Source organism: Sturnus vulgaris, chromosome 3 (genome assembly GCF_052056855.1).
Source record: "Sturnus vulgaris isolate bStuVul1 chromosome 3, bStuVul1.hap1, whole genome shotgun sequence".
NCBI classification, from domain to species: domain Eukaryota; kingdom Metazoa; phylum Chordata; class Aves; order Passeriformes; family Sturnidae; genus Sturnus; species Sturnus vulgaris.
In genome coordinates this window covers 25,906,155-25,927,751 of record NC_142245.1, presented here as the reverse complement: position 1 = coordinate 25,927,751, position 21,597 = coordinate 25,906,155, and the positions used below count along the sequence as shown (strand labels likewise).

Below are 21,597 nucleotides of genomic sequence, written 5' to 3'. Positions count from 1 at the left end.
AATTTTTACTACACGAATTACTCTTTCCTTAAGTGAAAGAGCAAAGTTGGATGTGTAAAAGGATAATTTAAAAAATATCTGGGTAAAAAGTTTGCAAGAAACAGCTTTTAATACTGATTTAAACCCTTTCTCTGCTCAGAAATTATCTACAGTCTCTTGTTATTAATTCCTTCAGTACTCGTCTTTGTTAGTCAGAGGTTTTGTGCAAACAAATTTCTCCCTACTCATTGCACACCAAATGCTGACTGTAAGTGTTCTCTTTAGCATTTTAATATGTTCACCACTTGATAGGTTCAAGCTGTGCAATTGGGTGTCTAAGTCACATGGTGTTGTTTATGTTCTCAGAATCCTTTTACCCCTAATGATTTTCATATGGTCGAGACATAAATTTTGTTTTATGATTAAATGAAACTTGGCTCAGAGAAGCCAAAATTAATTTTTCAGGAGCATTTTGTACAAACAAAACTCCACTGACATAAACACATTAAAAAGGGGTTGTGAACACAGCCAGAGTGAAAAAAAATCTATTTAGAAGATGCCAAAGTGTGAGAATATTTTTTGTCCTAATGGATCCAATAACCACTTTTGTTCTCATCAGTGCCTAAATGCCATAGATTTCAAACTTTCTTGATTCAGTACGAGCTCATACGTAATCTGTTTTACATAATGTAAACCTTTACATAGAGCAATTTTACTAAAAAGTGTGAAGAAAAATATATAATTTCACACCACTCTTTGTGCAAAAATATTTCCAGAGCCAGCTGTACTTCTGCCAACTCTACACAATAAATAATTTTTTTATTTCTACTCTCCTAGGAAAGCAGCTTTCTTTAAAACAAACCTTCACAATACATGTTGTTTGCTACCATTTCAAGGCCTGCTACACTAATGGAAAAGAATGTGCTAAATGTAGCATTATCATGCAGGTCAGGCAGGGCAGCCCGGTACACATTTTCCCACAATCTCCGCTCATTAACATCTAGTTCCCCCATTGTGCAGATTTTTGGCTCTGTTCCACCAGAGAAGAGAAGAAAAATGTTTACAATATGCAAACTTGGAGGGACACAAAAAAAAGGAGGGGGGGCTTTGAAATATCAGTCCTTTGGGATGAAAAGTTTCAAAGGGGAAGGTAAGTCAAAGGTTACTAATGGGATGTCTGCAACACCTGCTTTCAGTGGAGGTTTCATAAACAATCTTTACTTCTCAAGAACAGCTTGGCCTAGACAAAAATACCAGCTAAAATATCTGTGCCTGGCTTGAGCAGCCTGGTACTTATGAACAGAAAGGTCAGGTTTGTTATATCCTAACATGGCCTCTCACCCTGCTTTTATTGATAAAACGAGATTGCCTTGGTGGCCAACATTGCTTTTCATGTGTTAAAGTGGGAGGCACTGGACGTGGTGTGCTCAGCCTCTGCAGGCGAGGAGGAGGACAAGGACGAGGGGGAGGAGGAAGGTGATGCTCAGCATCACTGCTGAAGAAAGCCCTGCTCTCTGAAGAAGAGCCAAACTGCTGCACGTGGGAGTGAGTTTGCAAATTTCAGAAGTTTCCCAGCTCAGCTAAATGTTCCTCATGAGGCACTTTTGGTAATTGTGAGCAAGTTTCATAACTGTCATAACAGCTCAGAGACCTTCAGTATTAATTTTCCCCTGCAACAACTAATAGATATTTCTAAGATTTTAGCATAGAGAAGGCAAGAGAAGTGAAATCCTGCTAAATATTCATCAGATCACTACAGAACCTTAACATGTAGCCTTTACCAATGTCTTTTACTGAGAAAACATTCCTGAAACTGAAAAGCAATACGTTCCTCTCAAAGGCAGTGACTCACAAACAGGGTTGAGTAAAATGAGTGTCCTACATCAGAGAGATCCTGCAACAAAATTGGCATCCAAGTCCCCAGAAATTATTTCAGGGCACTCTCCAAGACATCATCCCTGTTGTCCCAAAGAAAAAAGTGCGTCAGCTTCTACAAAAAAACAAATCCATTTTAGTATAGAAGGAAGGAGAAAGCAGCATGATAGATAAAGCCACAAATTGGCACTTGGATCTGATTATACATGAAAATGATAACCCATCAAAATTTCTCACTTATTTTAAAGCAGAGCTAATTACATTTATATGAAGTTGGTATTGCAACAACAAAAAGGATGACCTTCCTCCACAGTAAAATATTATCAAATGTTATCTGCTCTCCTGTTATATTATCCTATATAATTTCTGACCAATACAATTGCTTCAGCCAGAGCTCTGATATTAACCATTACCAAATTGAGTTCCTTTTAACACTCTGTGTTAATCCTTAGTCTTTACTGTACTTTACAGTTTGTGAAACATGCATGTTTGCCACAGGTGATAGAAAATCAAATCTGATCTGATAACTTCAGCTGAATTTCATTTTTAAAATGATAATCAATCCCTGTTTCTCCAGAGAATTGCCAGCACCTCATATGTCATGCAGGACATACCCACCTGTAGAAGACACAGATGCAACATGAAGTTTTTAAGAGAAACACCAAATGTATTTCTACACATGCATTTATTCAGACAGAAATTTTCTCTATTAAGTAACTTTTTGTGAGCTGTAATTGTCCTAAAAAAAAAAAAAAAAAGAGATCAAGTACACTAATCTGGATACATTTTTGTGGCAATGATGACTCAGTCACATTATATCTGAACTGGGTTGTATCTGGCCAGCATAAGTAGAATATAGAATACTTCAGGACTAATAGTCATGAAGAATTTAATATCTAAAAAAAATCAGACAATGGGTGCTTTTAACGTAGTTTAGAGATGGCAGAAACCATTTGTTTCATGCTAAAACTGAAAGCTGGACAACAAAGTAAACACAGAGAGTGCACTCTCTATGTTTTACAAATATAATCCACATTTATTTATAAATACAAAAGAAGCTGAGAAATGTCTTCAATAAACTATTTGCATTTTTCATTTTTCTTGTTTGCAGATATGCAACTTTAGAACTTCGTCTGGAGAGCTTAAGATAGTTTAGATACATTTGTAAAGATGACCCTGCTTATTTCACAGGAGTTTTCCCTCCCATGAATTCACTGAACTTCCAATGCGTTCTGTGGAGCTGTTTCTTTTTACACTAGACTGAGATCAGATTAGGCCTTTTTGTAAATGGTATGTCAAGAAACATGTTTTAGTCAAATGTAAGCCTTTAAAGCAAAGGTTCTGCTTTTGGTTTACATAATGATATGCTGTGGAGAATAGCTTTCCTATTTTATATTCCTTCCCTTCTTCTCATACCGCCCATGACTCTTCTCTTTATGTGCTGCTTTAGATCTCTCCTTCTTTCTGTTCTTAGTAGAAACCACGTTTCATTTGTGCCCTTGAAACAGCATATCAATGTGTTCAAACTTCCTGCTTTTTGACTGGAAAAGCATTCAGAATCTCTGGTAGGACTTTCAGTTGGCCAGATGGCTGAGCAGCTCACATTAACTCCTGCACGATGATGGGAGGAAGCACAGAGCAGCCAGCACTGGCTCCATCACTGTCTGCTCAGCAGGACCCTCAGCATAAGAACTCACTGTGCTTTGCCCCAGGTTGTTACCAGGAAGTCAGGTTCCAAAGTACAGGTGGTAAATCAGATGGTCCCATGCCTGACCAATGCTATTCCCTTCAATGTGTAATAAACAGACCAATTAAAAAACATTTGAACACCAGTTTAAATGCTCAGAAATGGAAGCACAAACACCTGGAGTATCAGTGTGATGCTGGATATCTACCACTTGGGCTTTCTTCAAACCTTCAGGTTTTAATATTCTGTGCATAACAGAAATGGTGATGTATCACTATTTTTTTTTTTTGTGTGCAGCTGATCAGCTCAGAAATAAAAATTACTACTTGAACAGCCAAAAGTATTGCTTATTTTCTTATCAGATTCAGCATCTGCATCACTAATCTGCATCAGTTCTTTCAGTAAGATGTTTCCTTCTTCAGGACTGGATTTTTGTAACAAATCACTCTGTAAGGGTAGGGCTCTGGAAAGGGGCCTAGCAGAGAAACAAGAATATGTGGTAGAGGAAGCCCACCTCCCTTAGGGCAAAAATCTCAGCTAAAGCACCTTGGCAGCACATTAATAGCTATAAAAAGACCCCTTCTTTGCTGACCACAAATATGCTGTGGTCAACAAGAGGTCTACTCACTGTTTTGTTAAACACACTGATGATTTATTTTGCTTCAGCCATGTGTGAAACTAGTCACCACATTGTGAATAATAATATCCTCTTAGTCTCAATGGAGCTTTTTTCATACAGAAAGATCTGCAAAGCATTTAGCTAAATACTTGATATGGCAATCCACTGGCTGACCACTAAAATATAGCCATATCTGGGATGGAACAGTGGAGTTAAACAACAATGCATGGCAGTAGAGGAGACAAAGAGTAGAAAAAAATATTCCATTAGGAACCAAAGCAAGAGCTGGAGTAAAATATAACTACATCAATTAAACATGAGCAGCAAGCAGAGCTAAAATTATAAATCTGAAGAGCACCCTGGAATCTCCGTGGCTATAGGAAAAAAAGGTTTTATACAGTTCCTTGAGAGGATGAACACCAACTTCACAGTGCCCTCTACTGTGAGATGAAATCCATAGAGGCTCAGAGGGGAGAAAATGATGTATTAAATCACTTGGCCTGCTTGATTTCTGCAGCACAATCCTGAGGTTGTAAAATCTCAGAAGAACTGAAATGGGCGTGCAGGATCAAGCTGGAGTGGTGAGCTCAGTGCAGGATAGCTTGGCATCTGCTAAGCCTGCTCTCCATAGCTCTTTCCAAAATAGCAAACGGGATGAGTATCAGAAGATAAAGTGATTAAGTGCCTTTTAAACGTCTCCAGTTCTAGTAGTTTTGGTATTGAGTGTTATCCATCTCATTAACAATTTGCAATACAGGCAAAATTACAGAACTGTATTTTTGTTACACCTTTGAGAGGCAAACAATGTTGGCTAGGTCTTGCTCGGTGGGGGGAAAAAACCCATCACTTTAGGGAGAAAAAAAAATTTAAAAAAACCCACTCAACACATTTTGTACCTGATTCTGCAATACATTCATGCTAAAATTTTAGCAGTCCACTTATATGTCTGACATTTAAAATAGCTCCTATTTCACTAGGGCATGCTATTTTACTCTTCTAAAGCATCATAAATATCATCTACTGAGTGTAATATATATCAAGCTAAATTCATAGGGTTTCCAGCAGGGCACATGGAGAGACCCAGGAAGGTTTAGGCACAGGAAATATCTCAGGTGACCAATAGAAAGAACAGTTGGTTCAGTAGCAAAGGGCAGATCCTGTGACAAATCACACCTCTGTTCAGGAGGCTCATTTGAACCCTACAGTGGCTTCTTGTGGTAAAACCTGGCACAAGCTTTTATTTCCCCTATACCCCAAACACACACACACACTCTCTGCCTCAAGAGCTGGGAGATCCCAAGGGATTTGCAACTGGTGTAATGCTTTTCCCTACCACCTTCTAGCAACCTGTGGGAAACAAAGCTTAAGAAGCTGCCTTTAACTCCATCATAAGGCACAGCTCTTTAACCCTGTTATTCTCCAAAATAAACATAAAAAAAATATGTGAACACCCATTCATTCCAGAACACACATTCACATGAGCATGGACAGGGCAAAGCTGTGGTGAAGGGCACCAGTGCTGAATGTCCTGAAAGTATTCAAACCAGATATCAAAGAGTACAGAATAAAAGTTTGTACAGAGCAAAAACAATTTTCTGAACAAATCTTATGGAAGAGAGGAGACACCCAGAAGTGCCCTCTGTTTCAGAACCCTCTGCCTACCAGATGGGGAACAAACAAATTGCTTGTACAGAGCTCTGCACAGTCCTTTGGTGGTTTTAATTAATGCCAGGCTGAGCAAGCCACTTGTTGGACTTCAGTGGCCAGAAGACTCCTGAGCCAGACTTGATATGCATCTAACAAAAGAAGATGCATAAGTTGCAGTTCAGTCCTAAAACATACATTTGTACATATCCCCTTGTGTGCATCATGGGTTTCTAAGCAAATATTGTTACTTTAATGTTGCATAACAAGTGAAACTCAAGCTAAAAAAGTGAAAAGAATCAAAGCAAATTAAAAAACAACCTGTAAGGAATAATTTGGAACCATGATTGTTTTTCCTAGTTGTGGAGCTTTCCTATGAGAGCATGAAGAGGATTTCAAGGTGTATATATCCTGTACATTTCAAGGAGTGGTTTTAGCAATCTAGTCTTATGTGGTGGCGGTGATTTTGCTGGAGATGGGGAGATGGTAAACAGTCTCAGTCCTGAAAGTCCATGTTGCACTCCCACTCTAACACACGTGCAGACATTGCTGCTGTTGTCTGTATGCAAAATGTTTAAAACCACTCTTCTCCCCTATCTCTTCTTTTTTTTTTTTTTTTTATCTTTGGAAAGTCTTTGTGGTCTGGAAGGGAAATACAGATCTGGGGTAATGCAGAGAAAGAGGGAAATTTGTATATATACGGCATACAAATAATCCCAAAAGGTCAGATTACAGTTTGCCTTACCTTGAAAGGAAGAATGTTTTGTACTTCCTGCTCTTTTGAGGAATCAGACCTCCTTTAACATGCTCAACCAAGATCCCTTTTAAATTCTAGACTGTACATGAATTTTTAATGTAAAATCATTGTCAGAAATATGAAATCCCTTCTCTATTATATTTGAAAAAAATCACAAGCTCTTATGCTACTATCTCTTGGCTAACTTATTTGCTTTAATTTTCTACTAGCAAAGAAAAGGCTGAAAAGAAACAGATGATTTGTACTTTTGAAAGGCTTTGAAATAAACCAAAAATCTGCTCCATTCAATAATGTTTTTACACTGCTGCTATCATAGCCCAATAAGCACAATAGCAGTGGAGTTTTTGGATAAGTAAAGAGCCTTTTTTTAACACAGAAGAGAAAAACAACTTGTTTACACTTTAACAGCTGCTTAAAGATAACAAATGAAGTTTAAAAAGGCACATACTAGTATCAACACATGATGTTCCTCAGGCTTGAAAATAAAAAATCAGAGCTCCATTAGGCTTAGACACTGATATTAGATTAAAAAGAAAAACTGTGTTTTCCTCTTGCATTTCTGGAGACAGACATTGTTTGCTGAAGAATGTAAAATTCAATCCCTCAGGGAATGCCAGAGGCTTTTTGGCAGACTCTGAAACTCAAGCCAACTCTTTTCTATAATAACTAACATCAGAAAGAAAAGGGGAAAGAAAAAAAAAAAAAAGAAGAACAGGAGGAGAAAGAGACATAATTACTTTCAATGTTTACATGGCTCTGGCTTCTTGAATCTGAAAAAGTATCAGACTGCAAAGGCTGGATTTAATCTAACTTTAAACAATTGACAGGTGGACTTCAACTACTAATTATTCTAAGTGGGCAGTTAGTCTTAGCTCTTAGAACAACAGTGGGAAAGAACATCAAGTTTGTAAGAAAAGAAAAAACTGTGATTTGCATTTGTCATATTTGTATTTGTTCAAGATCTGTGCCATCTAACAGTATTAGCTTTGTGTTTAAAAAACCAGTTAACCAGCCTAACATCAGGGTGGGCATGCATTTCCCTGTGAACATCCCTACAAACATGGTTTAACGAATCTTCTCCATTCAAGCTGAACAGATGGAAGAAAAATTACTCTAGGCATTAATTTTATGGATGCTTAGCAATAATAGTGCTCAGGCTCAGGAGGATAGGAGTTGCTATAAAACTGACTTGCTTACTTGGGCATGAAAACCAAGGCTATCTTCACCCTAAGGAACTACAGACTAGCAATGCAGCTCCCATATTTTTGGGGCATACAGAGCCTTATTTGTAATTTTTAAAATATCTCTTGCTGGAGGGAATTCTATATCAGTGTCAAAGAAGATTAAAAAAATCACAAAGACTCGGGTTGTTCTACCCCCTGTATAGTTCTTCTTCATGTTTAAAACTTTAGAAGTCTAATTCTAACTCAGATCCAATCCTGTGAATGCGAATAGACCTAAACTGACCTCCTATAATGACATCAGTGAAAAGTTTTGTTCACTTGCTATAACTTCCTGTAAATAGAGATTCTTACCACATATTGCTAACAATTTATAACATGCATCAATGCAAAGGCTTTAGAAGCAAATATGCAAGTACATTAGCTCAGTTAATTTTATATATATGCTTTATACTACTAACTTTATTTGATTTCTTCAGGCTGTGGTTAAGTGATTCTTTTCACTTGCAGTGGCCACCTAAACCAAAGCTTTTGGGATTACATGTGGGAAACTTCAAGCAATCCCAGCAAGGCTGCTGTTCAATAATATTGTCTAACTAGATCACTAGTTAGATTATGCAGTAAGAATACCCACAAGATATAATTAAAGCAAAAAAATACAACAGCTCTCCGTGCCTAGAAGGAGTATCAGAAGCGAATCTCACTGAATTAAAAAACTTAAACAATATGAGTAATTTTTGCACAGAGGAGGTGGCACACTGGTCAAATAACTTGAGGCAGATAGTTTGCTGAAGGCAGCTTAGAGAAACATAAAACTCAGCTGCAACTGAGGCTAGGCTTTTGTTTTTATTAAACAGTGTGATTAGCCTTCCAGAATGACCAGTTCTCGAGATATTTTGCTAAGGAAAGATAAAAAAGAAAACAGAAAAACAGTTGTCTCATTTGCATTTCTTAGACTACTCTGAAGCATCTGTTGCTCAGAGAAGATAACACAGGGCATTATGAAGTTTTACCCATCTTTCATGCTAACATATGAAAAACAAAGAGAAACAGATATGTTTTCTGAAAAGCCATACCAATTTTCCTTGTGGACTGTTGCAGAGGTCCTAGTTGTTGGTTAAAAGCATCTTTTAGCAAAGACAATACAGCAGCATGGATGGACAATTCAGCAAAAGCTCAGTAGTAATCTATAGGAAGAAAGAAAAAAAAAGTTTTTCACAGATTCTGAGATTACATGCCTATCAGTAATTCTAAGTACACAGGAAAGGTTACTGCACTAGGGATTCATATATTTATCAGTTAATCTGTCCCAAAGCCATGGAAGGTAATTAATGAAAAAGATAGTCAGGCATGGCTTCAGGCAGTAATTCAATATTACTCTAAATCTCTGCATGAGCAAACCTGTGAACCAAAGAGGAAATGCATACTGTACAAGGACACTTGTGTTCTGAAATGTGATCCCCCATGGAGTTTTCAGATGAAGCACTTTTCCAGTGATTAACTCAGTACATTTGAATTTCATTATTTAATGTTTTAGGTGACTGGTTATTTGTGGTGCACTGAGAGGAAAACAAGTTTTCCATGAATAAAATCAGAGTAAAAGGCAGATAACAACTAAGCCATCTCAGGTCATTCAAATTCCCATTGCTCCTTGCTGAGCTAGTAGGACATTCAGTGTGTGCTCTTACGGTTGGGTTTTTTTAATAATTATGACACATTTTTCTCACATTCTGATGGCAGAAGATCCATGCCAAGATACACAGAACTTATTTTCCATGCTGCTAGACACTCTCCCATAGGGTTCATTAAGAATCAGCAGAGAGAATCGTTTGAGCCTTTCAGAATTTTTCAGTGTGCTCTGAAAATGCCCCAGTGACACCAGTTTCTACAGTGGCACTTCAATCCTCCTCTCCAGGGCCCTGCACGCCGAGCACAGCCAGGCAATTGAACTCTCATCATTTTTACAAAAGATGGGAGCCCTCAAAGCTGCCTCCCAGGTGAGGCAAGGAATATGGCTGGCACACACCTCTCCAGGACTTGGAGACAGGCAAAGCGTTGTTTATCTCTCTGCTCATTTATTCCTAAACAAGAATCAGCTGAGGTAATCTGAGGTGTTCTTCAAATTAAAGAGATCTCAGCAGAGAAGCCCACTGGGTGTGTACATTCTTTGCCAACAAAATGGTTTATTCTGCCATACTCCTTGGGAAACAAAATACCAGTTATTGGATAATAAGACTGGAAATCCAGCAAAGAAATTCAGATAAGGGTCAGATTAAAAATGAAATCAAATTTCAGAGCTCTGAAATTGCCCCTTTACTGCAGCATAAGTCACCCTGCTCAACTCACTGGGCCCTAAATTTTGTGGGATACACTCCATCAGAAAGTGGTATTTTAAGCCTGTTTATGTTCGTTCAGTTCAAGAGTATTTTCATGGGCTGCTTTTCTCTTTTGGAGATCAAAGACAGAATTCAGACTGCACTGACAAACTCAATTCTGGATTACATATGGATATGAAGTGGTGTTTCTGTACCATGAAATTTTTTCAGCTTTCAAGGAAAATCTTTTCCTGTTCCCTCTTAAGATGGAAAAGAAGGCCTTAAAAAGTTTTATGCAAAAAACCAAAACTCAGGAGACACTGATGCAGTCCCAATTAAAAAACTGGTGGTCAGTGCTCTCATCTGTCTGATTTAGACTAAAGACTTGACTAAGTTTCCACAGATGAGGGCATACTGGTGAATAAATGATTTCTGAAATCTCTATCAGCAGAAATTCTGACTTGGAGCAGAAAATTCTTGGTAAAAGTCTAATCAAAATCAAAATAATCACATTTGTATAAAAATATAAATGAAGGAAATTAAGGAGAAATTCAATCAAATTGTGCCAGTTTTCATCATTCCCCTCACCAGAAGCAAGACATACATTCGCTACATATTATGAAATATTTGAAAACAAAATAACACGAAGGAAAACCCCCTCAAACCCAGAAAGGCAACAACTACATCAATTTCTATTTCTACTTCTGGTATTCTGATCTGCAATACCCTTGACTTCCTAGATTAATAAATTACCAGGCAGTAATGGTTACATTTTCAAATGTTACATATAAAGATTCTCAGATTTTGGGCACGAATATTTCAAAGAATTTTCAACTTAACTAAAGGCTTTCAAAGTTTGGTACTTAATATATTTTCTGCACAAACAAACAAAATATATCTGCCTTTCTGACCTTAAGTCCCCAGAAGATCAGGACTGGAGCAGCAGGAGCACTTTGCATGGAGGGCACTCATTGTGGCATCAAGGGCTGGGAAAGCTTGTTCCATCTACATCATACTGAGAGCTGGCATCTGTCACAAGGACTAGATGGTGACTTTTGATTGGCAAAAGATATACCTAGAGTATTGAAACCTTTGAGATGCTCTGACAATTCAATTTAATTTGTTTTTTAAAATCTTTATTTAGATATATATACACACAAGAGTTCTATTTTTTTTTAATGAAAGCCATGATATGGCACAAGGTATCTAGGGCCCCTGTGACTTATTCCAGACCTGGAAACACTTTTTCATGTGCAAGTGATGACCAATATCACTCTGTATCATTCAAACTCTAAATAAGACTCATAATAATTTAAATAGAAAATTCATTAAATGTATTGTTACAATTTAAATAAAGGTACTGTTTTAATAAAAAAAAGCTAAATGTCAGAGTGTAACTATTGTGATGACTGTACAGTTTCCACATTATAAATAAAATACATGTGTTTTTGAACAAAGACTAGAGCATGCTTCACATATTTCTTCAGTTGTTGCCTAACATATCTGGAATATATTAAAAAGTCCTATTCAGCTGTAACTCAAGCAATGCACACAAGCCATGAAATACACGCTCTTTGTACAGAGGACTAGTGTGCACTCAGTATCACTTTTTCAAAGGGACACAATTGCTGTGTGAGTGACACAGAACCCAGCACAGTCGCACCAAATTGCATGTCCGACTCCTGCATTAGGTGAGAATTCCTCTCCAAAATTCAACTTTCTTGGCTGAGTTCTCATTCCAAATATTCTCCTAAAAGAGTAAGGTTTGCTACCAGCACGGTTTGCTTTTTTTATTCTGTTATGACAGCTTTACTCAACCTCAGGTTAATGATGCAAAACTAGAATGACAGAATTTCTGTAAAATAGTGACAGTAAGTTTCCCTTGTTCACAGGCTGTTCATTCATACCCTTCCAAGTCAATGACAAAGATTCCATTGATTTTTAGCAGTGACAAACCCCTACCCATGTGAAACACAGGTTATGACTCCATGTTTAAAATTCATATATATTCTTGGAGTTACATATTTCTCAATAAAACTTTGGAAAACGGGCTGTATCAAGCTACAGAAAAATATCTGCATTAATCTCTCTGGGGAAATCACTTAGATGCACAGAGAAGCACAAAGACTGTAGGGATTTGCTTATTTGCACACGGAGATGTTATTCCTTAAATTCATTCACAAACAAATCACAAATCTAAAAGACAGTGAGATAGCAATGTGATTAATCATATCTTGTTTATCTTTCGTGCATCCTGGGAACACAGATCAGCAACACATTCCCCTTCAGGCTTCACTCAGCCTCCTTTGAAAAACAATGAAAGATGCCAAAGACTTCAGTGGTGAGTTGAAATTGGACATATGATTTCTGAGATGAAGCTAAGAAGTCAGGGCCAGATAGGGTTTGTTTCTTAAATATTATTTGTACTAAAATAAAATCTCACTTCCACTTATATATAAGCTAAGAACGTTGTCAGTGTTCAGTCCTGGGAGGCTGTTTACACTTGATCAGAACCATCCACATACTCACAAATAAGATGTAGTAGAGAATAATTCCCTGATTTTTATCAAGAAGAAAGACTAAAACTGCTGCAGACTTTGGAAGTCTGACATAAACATTTATTTGTTTCTTTCAACAGTTTTATTACTTCCTTGCTATTTAACTGCAAGTTTCTTTAACAAAGGGAGCAAATACTAAAGCGCTCTTGCAATAACTGCAAACTTTTAACATTAAATTGGCAGAAAGAATCCATTTTTAATAAGTCTTTCTTGGTAACCTTGTATTTTGACCCAAGGTGAAAGGTGAAGATTAAATCTCTTCCACCTTTCTGAATGCAGCTGCTGTGCACACAGACTTTAATTGATGTGAGACTCAGCTTTGTAACCCAAGCCCATCTCCCGCCTGCAGCACTGAAAACGTGCGATTCAAGGCTCAGTTACTGCTGATAGCAGGGCCCTCTCAGCTGACGGTGTGGACAGGAGAATAAAGTCTTTGTCACTATCTATTCTCCATCAGAGGGACTTTTTTCTTCTTCATAACTCCAGTATTCAGGTCAGGACTATAATGGTGGCCTCTTAGCAAGCAACGATATAAAGTGAAGCAAACTGAAAAACGAGACAAACAACCCCTGGGTGAGCACAGTGGTGATGCTGAGCAGAGACCCACCTGACACACCCTAGGCAATGTGTGTATGAGTTTCTGTGGGAAGAGGGGTTTGGACAAATAGAATTCTTTTTTTTTCTTTCAATTCTCTTTTGTGCCTGAGTGCAAAAATGTCCCAAATCTGAATTCCTTCTTTTTATCCCTAAGTACAAATACTTGTACATTAGGGATGATTCTGGTAGCCTTGGAATCGTGGTAACTCTAGCAAAGTAATTATTTAGGTATTTTAACCATAGCCTTGACTGCTTGGACAACATTAGTACTCTTAGTGCTGGCCTAGAAATGTCTCTGTGAAATTAGGGACCAAATCAAGACACAATAATAGAAACTGATAAAACAGGTAAGGTTACTTGAGCCTTTTCTAAACTTAAACAACATCTACTTATATGCAAGAGTATCTAAAAGCATTGAGAGCTAATTAAAACCATTTTAAAAGTCTAACCTGAATTTGAATAAACTATATACATGAAGGGCTAGTCCCAAAGCAGCATCTCTAACACATGGCAACCAAACACACTTGCTGAGTTTAGATGGAGGACCACTCTGTCATAGACACGTTGGATTTATTACCTCAAAATGAGAAAAGAATCGATTTCTTGATATGTACCGACAAAAATGAAAATTCTACAAAAATATTTCCACAATACCACATTCACCTTTTAGATACGAGACTTTAAACACAAGATATAAAATATATGCATGATATAAACCATTTGCATTGTTTCACTTGAAAAAGAAAGAATTAAAAAAATAAAATAAAAACCAGACCTCCAAAACCATGGAGTAGAACCAAAGAACAGCATGTGCTTCCAGTCTAGTTTTCCAAGTCATATCTTTCTGGCAGGTCAACTTATTTTTGAGAAGCTTGGCTTCTATCACTTTGTGATTTTAATTCCAGCATTTGGCAAAATTTAGTTTTCTAATCACTGGCTGAGTTCAGAGGTCCAAATTACAAAAGCGAAGACTTTTGCCTACCTCCTGCCAGGGCCAGGTGACAGCAGTGGGTCTGCTCTGGGGTTTCCAGAACACCCGACTCTATGTGTGACTAGACAGCATCATGTTTAAAGGCCAGCATAGTATAAACTATGCTTGAACTAGGGGGCATTTCTGAGGAGTCTCAAACCACTCCAGTAATCCCCTGAGACTCCAGATGCTTTCACAGAGCAGCATTTCCAGAGGCTCACCAGAAGCTCTGAGGCTTAGTGTAGGCAGTTCAGACAGTGACTGCTCTTTTCCCCTCCTCTGTGAACAGAACCATTTTAATGTGAAAATTACAAGCATTTTAAGATAAATCACTCTCCAATTATGCCTTATTACTCATTATACATCCCAAAAGAGAAAAAATTAAAACTGAACTTCACACCTTTGAGACCTAAACTCATGAGACAAGAATATGAAGATGCCTAAGGATGCTGAGCTTTTACTAAATACTGCTGGATCCAGCAATGTTTACAAGGGCCCTAGGCAATCAGTTTGGTCATTGACTTTGTTAATACTTGCTTCTTTTTTGGACAGTGGCAGGAGCTGTGTCACTTAGGAACCTGAAAGACCTCGAAGAAAGGTCTGTGAAACAGTGATGGAGTGTTTACAAAACCTCATTCCCATGCAGCTGGCAGGTATGTACCAGCACCAGCTTGCACACACAGCTGGAGCCTGGCCTCTCTGCTGTCTGCTGCTAGTTAGATGATCATAATTATGACATCAAAGTTATCACTCCATGAGAAAATGTATTATTTTTCAAAGGCTGTGGCATTTTGTGCACTACAATTATTCCCACAGCCTCCTCAGAGCTAATTGTCAATCAATACCTGATTTTAGATGGCACAGATTGGGGTTTTTTTTAAAGGTAGAAAAATATCTTTCTAAGGGGCTGTATAAGAAGAATTATATGAAATATAACTTACTGTATGAGCTGATTTCAAACGACTTGCTAATTAAGCACCAAGTCATCTGTTAATAGAAGTAATTACAGAGGGTTCAAGAGACCTTGAATCATATTATTATTCACAGCCTGAAATCTGCTATCCTGCTACATTATGAAATTGATGATGTACTGTCTGCAGAGGCCAGAGATGGAGGTGAAGTGACAAACTTAACACTACTAACCTAGTCCTAAATTACCTCCTGAGTCATTACCAGCATCAGGTACTATCTAAATAAAAGACAGGAGGAAAATATAAAAATAAAAGTCACTAGGAATAACTCCTATTTTAATATAAAACCTAATTCAGGAAATAGACTGAGGTTGTGGGGCATTAATACTTGTTATTGTACTGAACTCAGGGTTAAAAGGCACTCAGTTACAGAAAAAGAATTACATACCCATAAGTCTAGTATGATCCATTTGTCAGAGAGGTTTTGCATTTAAAGCCATAGCCCATACAGTGTTATTATGGGGCATAAATTAGCTTTATTCAGATCAAAAACTCCTTATCCCTTTTCTTTTCCTGGAGATGTAATATGCTACAGGACAGGATTTAATTCACAAAGGTCCTAAGTAAATGAGATGTGTAAAATCAGAAAAGATCAACTCACTCCTTCTCTCCATTCCTTACACTAAAAGGGCAGCTTCATGTTTACTCCACAGAGTATTATCTTTAGGGAGGAAAAAAATTCTTGGGAAAAAAACCATAAATTGACCCATCATCTTTTTACTACAGAAATACTGAGTTAAATGAGGAGGTGGGAGTATTTTTACAATTCTACTTGTACTGACTGCAGTACTTTGAACCTTGCCTTAGTTTCCACGGACTTAATTCCATTTCTTTTGATAAGGGGATCCAGCAAGGTTCACCAACAGTTTGTGTATGTGCACTATATGTTACTGAAGAGAAAAAATCCAAATGACTTAAATTTAGTTTTCTTATTATATCTGCTCCTCTGTTGGTTTATTTGGCTGAGAAAAAGTGAATTGTTCTTGTACTGCAGATGGTTTTGAGCAGTCCACAACCCCTCTGAACACCAAGGGCCAAGGCTTTACCAAAGCACTGGTATGAGACAACAGTTGTGAGAACATTAATCTTGTTCTCCCCAAACTTCTGAGTCTGAGTCCTTTCTCTGATATAAGTTTGTTCCACTGCCTGTACTCCAGAAGGAAAAAGCATTGCTGGCCAGGGTACTCTTAACCCTTGCATTTCTCAGAGCAGCAGACCGTGCCACCTCCCCGTCACTCATGGTGTGCACAGCTTACAGACAGGACTATTTGGACCTTGCTGTTCACTCTGCTACAGCAAGGGCAGGGGATACTGAGAAAGGAGGGAGAGTGCCAAGTGCCATCCTCTCAGCTGCTTCACCACACCAGCTGGTATGGTCAGGCTGGTAAGCCTGGTAGAAGAAGAGACTTCTTTAAGGCTTGAGCAATAAACAGGGTGAACAAGACATTTCAGACAGAGACTTCCACTGGTTGAGGTGATGTGAAGGCAAGTGTAGAAAAAATTGCCAAGGGGAAGGTTAATTGTGCATCTTAGGGAGCTGTTATTTGGTTTGATAGACTAGAAGCAGAATTTGAGGTCCTTCCAACCCATTAAACAATGTCTTCCCAAGAAGGCCTAATTGAATAAGATTTGAGATTAGTATTGAAGAATCTTCTGCTGGACCTTACTGCCTCACACATGCTACAAGGAGTCAAAAGGACTCAAAAGAAGACAATTGCAATCAAGGGCACTTACTAATGATCAGAATAGCACAAGTAGATCATGAGGCTTGAGTGGGGTTCTCAGCTAACTAGGAAACAAAAATGTAAATTTTACTCTATTTTGCAGATTCAAAGTTCCTTCTGAGGCAGACAGAAACAATTACATATGCTCTTTTCCCAGGAACAAACAATCGTCACTGAGTAAAAAAAAAAGGAAGTAAATGCAAAGACCAGATGTTATCCATAAATGTGGCTCTGTGATTTAAAATCTCTCAGTTTAACCTAATAAAAAGCACTTCTTAGAATTTCTTAACCCTGAGATAAAACATGTGTGATACAGAATGTGGAAACTTCCAACCAATAAACATTAATAAATTTCTGGTATCAAATTCATTTGGTTACATAATTATTTGCCATGCAATACAGAGGGAAAGACACTCTCTTTATTCATCCCATGGACCCAGTCCACAGATTAATTTAAATGCTTGTCTCTCAGTGGGAGTTGCCTGTTTAAAGTCGTTTTGAGGGTCTGGGCTATAGCTCTCAGCTCTTCATTGACTTAAAAAATGCGGTGTGGCTGCTTTATGCAGAAAGGGACTTTAACCCAAAACAGCATCTTGGTAAGAGGATTAGAAAAATTCCATTCTTTTAATGACTGGCTAGATGTTTGCTCTCCTTTACTTAATACTCTTTGTCTGTTATTCTTAATTATCAACATAAATGCTTTCAACCAATGTTGTAAGTAATCTGTCATTTTATCCAAGTTTTTCTTGAATGGTTCTTTTGAAATGATCTGATTATTGATTTCTTTAGGAGATCATTCAGCTAAAATCCCATGCCTGCCCATATAACAGCCCCTCTGCTGCTTTTGGGAGGTTCCTCTAAGACTCGTGGTGGTGAGTTTAGCCTCGTGCTAAATCAAGAACCTCACTGAATGGGAAAGGTGTGCTTAGAACTGCCAGCAAATACTGGCACAAAACCTATTTCTTAATGTCATTAATAACACCTAGCAATTTGAGCCACTTCTCCCCTCCCCCCCCCCCCCAAAGTTAATGTTTTTACATAATGTTTCCATCATAAAGATGGAAACCTTTCCCCCCCCCAAAATTTTGTATACCAATCAACTCCCTTGGATCCTAGGTAACTTAAAACTAATATTGGACATCAGCAACTAATATAGCTCCTTAAAAAATCCTAGCTGAGGACTAAATTTCACACCACTAATATAGTCCTATGTTACAGGATACTGTGTGATAACAGGCCTTTTAAAACAGCCAAGACATATTTTGTAATTTAGAAAATTACTCTGAGGAACCATTTGTCAGTTTAATGAAAATCTGAAACTACAGGTTTGCATAATAGAATTAATTGTAATGGCTCTGCTGGAATGATTTCTTTCAGATGGGTTATTTGAAGGATTGAAAGAGGGATTTCACAGCTGAAAGAAAGAAAGGATTTATTCTAAGACCCATGTAAGTAAAACACGTTTAAATTTCATAATACAGTGCCTTTGACTCTGTGGGACTATTGTTTTCACACGTCTTGAGATGCAGGAGATACTTCTATTCACACGTCTATTCAAGAGTATCTTGAAAGAATTCCATGCCCTCCTAATGCAGGTGTTCATCACCCACAGATGGCAAAGGAGTCAGTGCATTTACTTATTACATTGTGACCTTATAGAGTTACAAAGAGTTACACTGCGTTGTGTCACATCCCTGCCAAGACAGAGCTATAGAGTAAAGAGAAACTCTGTTTCTAACACAAATGAAAAACTCTGGCCTCAAAAACGTGAGATGGATGCACAAAAAATATTTAAAAAAATACATAGCTCAGAGTGACAACATGGTCACCCAGAAAGCTGCCAGGAATGATCAGTCTCTAAATTTAAAACATCATTTCACAACAGGGGTGGTGACCTTATGGGAGAAAATAAGTCTTGATAATCCCCATGTGTAAGTTTGTTGCTTAAGCCCTCAAATAGCATCGTTATTAGCAGACCCTTACATTGCTCATTGCTCAATATTAATTTCAGAGCACAAAGTGTGTGTGTATGGTGGTGGGGGGGGATTTATAATATGTTTGGGTCAGGCTCCCTCTACCCTGATCATTCCCCTTAAGTTCTTCAAAGAGATCATTTCCATTCCTCATTTTATTTCTTTCATTGCAATTGGAATGGTTTTGTCAACCATTTGGTGGGGAACAAAAACATATTCTATTCTGACAATCCAGGAACATTCCAGTGCCAGGTCCACATTAACAACAGGCTGCAAAAAGTATTATGAAGCAAACATTATTATGAAGCACTAAAACAGAAGAGTTCAATTCCATACAGCTTCTGCTCTCACCAGCAACTTCTTGGCCAGTGAGCTGTGCCTGTGACTGGAGAGTGGCACTTAACAGACAGGAACAAATTACACGGACACAGATGCAACAGCACATCTGATGCACTGAGAAAAGGAGCAGGTGGGATGATGGTCCCAAAGCTCTGACTGAAATTGCAGCAAATAAACAGCAACAGTAGGTAGAGTGACATGTGTAAAGGGCGAGAGGCAGCACAGTTTGACATCTTTGCCATAAGGGCTAGCTGGGCCAAGTGACAGCTCATATCCTGGCCTCTCACAGCTGCAGTTACCATATTGTACCCATTCTTCCCCTAAAATACAGCTGAATAGTCAATATGCAAAAACTGCTGTTTGGATTCATGGCAAGAAGTAATTTTTAGTGCATGGACTACCATTGGAATACAGGTTCTGTTATTGTTATGGGACTAATTCCCTACCCCTTGGATTGAAACCTTCTCCATGTTACGTAGACTTTGATTGTACTACAGAAATATATTTTCAGGATGTGCAGTGTTGCTCTCTAGCCTGTTGTAATGAAAGTGCCAATGTGCAAAGTAAGGTGTTTACTTGCCTTCTGCTACTTGGGCTATAATTTTCTCTGGGGGAAAAAAGATTAAACCACATTTCTGAACTAGAAATCTAAAGTGTTATTATGGTCACAGCCATAGAAACAGTAGAACTATAAGAAATGTAGCCACCTCCACTATATGATTTAAAATAAAAACATAATGATCATATTCTTATGGTAGTTAGGTAGAAAATTACGCATTGCATTTGTGCCACTTGTAATTCTACACAATTTGTTCCAAATCTGTTATTTGACAAGAGTAGGAAAGCACAACCAGTGGCTGGTATGCAAGGGAGTGTCTTGGGAACTGCCATAAGGTAAATAGATGTTAGTGAGTCCCTGGCCCCAAAGGCCACGCTGCAGAAGCTGAGCAGCATCAAACACAGCACACTTGCCAAACCTGTGAGCCACCTGCAACTTCCTCCCTCTGAATCAAACAGCAGTGCTCAGCAGACCTCAGCTGCATGGAAAGTATATTTATGCCCAACCTGTTTTCCCAGAAGGGTACAAAATACTAATTTGAAGCAGCTTAACAATAAAGCAATGATAATAATAGGACATTATCCTCCTTAGTGCAGTCCTGCAGCTAGAGAGTGCATTTTTGGTTCAGCTGCCTTCTATAGGAAAAAAAAGGTTGCCTCTTAGATTACAATTTACCCTGTATTACTTTGTTTATAACATTTCTCCACCCTCCATGCCACCCAGAGTGAAAGAGAGTTCATGACACTTTTGATGTGTATTTTACAAAGAGTGCATTTTAAATAAGCCCGGGAGGTTAACTCAAGATCCTTTAATCCCAGCATATATCTTTGTTAAGGAAACATTGAAAACCCCAGCCAGAAAACAGGTTTGAGTAAATCCTTCACCCTGAAAAAAAAAACCAAAAAACATCTCCTACCAAATTTGGTGATGTACATTCAGATTCTTTCTGCAAAAAAAACCCTCCTGGTGCTGGCAAAGGGGACAGTGAGACAGTGTCCCAACCAACACGGGCTGTGGCTCTCCTGCTCCAGCAGCAGCCTGGCACAGCAGGATAGGATGCTGTGCCCTCACAGGTTTGCAGAGCTTTGTGGGTGCCTTGGGTGACCCCCTCAGCTTCCTTCTATCCCCAACAGGCTCCCTGCGTGCCACCTTGCAGGGGAGACCATGGGATCTTGGGAGCAGCACAAGGTCTGACAGCAGAGCATCCCACACCCCTCAGGCAGCTCTCTGACAGGAAAACTTGCAAAGATGAACAGGTATCTTTGATCAGAACTGACTGAAATTAATTAGCCTGTCCCTCTTCCTTGTTTTTTTTCACTATAATGTTTTGGTTTTTTTTTTCACTTAAAGGACAGTAATATTTATGCGTGTGAGTAGGTGCTGCCCTAGGTTGATGTTGACCCAAAGCCCTGGAAAAACAACCCATTTTGATACAAATGACCTCCCTTGCCTTCACTGACAGCTAAATGTGTCTTCTGTTCAAGAAGTGAAAATGACTGGGTTAATGGGCTGGCACCGTTGTGTTTCTGTCTGAAAAAGGATTTTTAGAGCCACCACGCAGCCTAGTCCATTTAAAATGCTCCTCAAGACATTTTGAAACCTCAGTATCTCCTCCTGCAGTATTTGCCTCTGTTTTGGAGCCATCAGTCCCAGGGAAGAGCAGGGCGTAGCTGCACAGCAAGCTGAAATACTTTGAGTCTCCAGTTTAGTTATTCTGCAATGCTTCTTTTTTACTAAATTACCATAAAGATTGAAACTAGTAGTGGACAATGCATGTAAATAAACAGCTTCTCATACAAAGGACCACATAAAATTACGTTTAGCTTTGGGAAAAGATGAGTGTTTTCTC

The 21,597-nt window shown here is 38.4% G+C and overlaps 1 long non-coding RNA gene across 1 annotated transcript in view; it reads right to left on the bottom strand.

Annotated features, from left to right (window-relative positions):
* Positions 1-8,818: 8,818 nt before the first annotated feature.
* Positions 8,819-21,597, bottom strand: part of LOC148224235 (uncharacterized) — a 244,344-nt gene continuing 231,565 nt past the window's right edge. The window contains exon 3 of the long non-coding RNA XR_015802207.1: positions 8,819-8,929. This is a non-coding gene — a long non-coding RNA (uncharacterized LOC148224235). The remainder of the gene's footprint in view (positions 8,930-21,597) is intronic.